A 2,256-nucleotide genomic window follows, 5' to 3' on the forward strand; every position below is an offset into this window, starting at 1 on the left:
TAATTATTGGTTATAAATGAAACCCTTTGTCTCCTGTAATTCATAATAATACATACGTAGGCTCTTCCTTCAATAGAGGTTATGATCTTGTTTTTTTTTGCTGCGTATCTGTTTGTCAGCAGGATTAATAAAAGCTACTGGCCTGATTTTTATTTTGTGGGAAGATGAAGTATGAGCCAAAGAATAAGCCAGTACATTTTGAAGTGTCTCTGAATCACAGGGCCACTCCATGCAATTATTTCCCTAATGGGAAGGGATTTGGCGTGGGTCTGCTCGTGCTGAGGGCCATTTTAATTGATATTTTATGTACCGTTATTTTATTTACAAAACACTCCCATACATTTTTATCTAAACCTCATTACCTCTTATTAAAGTGTTCAAGTGTCCAAACCTTCCAAGATACTGTGCATGATGTCCCCGTGAATCTCATGTAATTGTTGCTTCCCTGCTAATCAGTGTCATTTGTAAAATGCCACAAGGAACCGATGACAGTCATCCCCCTTTCTATCCAAGCAACATTTATTAAAATCCAATCACGGGCAAGCCACATATTGCGTGTGACATTTGGGTGGACAGACCGGGGTCGATCCATAGTCTCTCCCCGGATTTCATCGTGGGGGACAATTATAAAAGTTGCTCTAATCTCATTTCATGTCCTGGCTTATTGCATGTTGGCTCGGTTTAATGACTGCACGGTCGTCCTTCAGGGTGTTTTTCAGCATTTACCTTTGGAATACTCCAGAGGTAAAATGGCTGCATCAACAAATAAAATGCAAAACCACGTGGGTGACTCAGAGGCTGGAGATACCTGCCTTGTGTGAGACAGAAAAACATTCAGCACGGCAGCTTTGAAGTTCAGAACCACCTTTGTTGTGTGAAGGTTATCTACTCATCTCTGAGTGGGACTGTTCTCCTTCTGCACTAAAGAAGGGTGTCTAGAAGATCATTCATTTGAAATGCTGGCTTGTAACTACTGAACTGATATAAAGGATCAGATTCAAGGTTCAGATGAAAGGAGCAAAGGTGAACCTTGAAGTACAGCGGACAAAGTGAATACTACATGCAAAGCCACCGCACACTATTGATCTTGAAGTTAGCTAACTATTCATTTTTAAAGAGTTACCGTTGAGTCATTTTCCATTTGATTTAATACAATGACGTAACTCCATTTGCTAGGGAATTATATTGTTAAGTATAGCTGTAAATATCATGTGTTTGAAATAAAAAGCTTATGGTGCACCATTTAAAGAGGACATATAATGCTAATTTTCAGGTTCATATTTGTATTTTGCGCCTCTACTCTGACATGTTTCCATGCTTTAATGTTCGAAAAGCTCTTTATTGTTCTTATACTGTCTGTGCTGGAGCGCCTCTTTTCACCCTCTGTCTGAAACCAGAGCCCAGTCTGCTCTGATTGGTCAGCTGGACGGCTCTGTTGTGTTTTGTCAACCTCTTAGAGTTGTCCTTCCCAATAGAAGCGCAAGTGTTAAATAGAGATGTCACTGTGTTACAGAAGTCAATAAACGAGTCCAATGGAAGCATTTCAGGCAGCGTCTAGGGTGTGTGCTAGAGAAACTCAACACACCTATACAACACACTACAGGAAAGGGAGAAGCCCAACAAGGATAATAGGGCCTCTTTAAAGCAAGCTAATTCTATGTTTTCAATTCCAACTCAATGAGTTTGATAAGAAATGTACAAAACTTCTACTTACTGTGACTCAATACTGTATGAAAGCCAAACTCTGATTCACCCTCTCTGCTGCATCCAAATTGCCCTGTGTTTTTTCCTGCCTATCTTTGCAAAAATAAATGTATGATGAATGTCCTAACAATAGATTGTAAAGGATGAAGCTGAAGTCCAGTTCCGAAATGCCACAATTAAAGCCCCGGAATACACTGGCACTGAGCACAGTTAAGGGAACGCATGAGCTTCCTTGAATAATGATTTGAACAAAGATATCATAAAATAAGCAGGATTAAATGAGACCGAAAATACAATAGGAAATAATAAACAAACCGGTATCATCTAAATGTATACAAAGAAGCAAATAATGCATTTATTCATAAGGATGCGATGCATGTAGTCATAACAATGTGGTATTTTGTTTATCCCCTTAGGGACTGCAGCTCTAATGGTCTATGGTAACACAAACCACACATTGCATTTCTGCCAACACCCATTCTTCAATGATCTTCATTCTCACAGGGGATGTGGGTAGCGATGATAATCTTGAAAATCTCTACTTATACGCAA

Source organism: Notothenia rossii, assembly GCF_949606895.1.
Source record: "Notothenia rossii genome assembly, chromosome: 10".
Taxonomy (NCBI): Eukaryota; Metazoa; Chordata; class Actinopteri; order Perciformes; family Nototheniidae; genus Notothenia; species Notothenia rossii.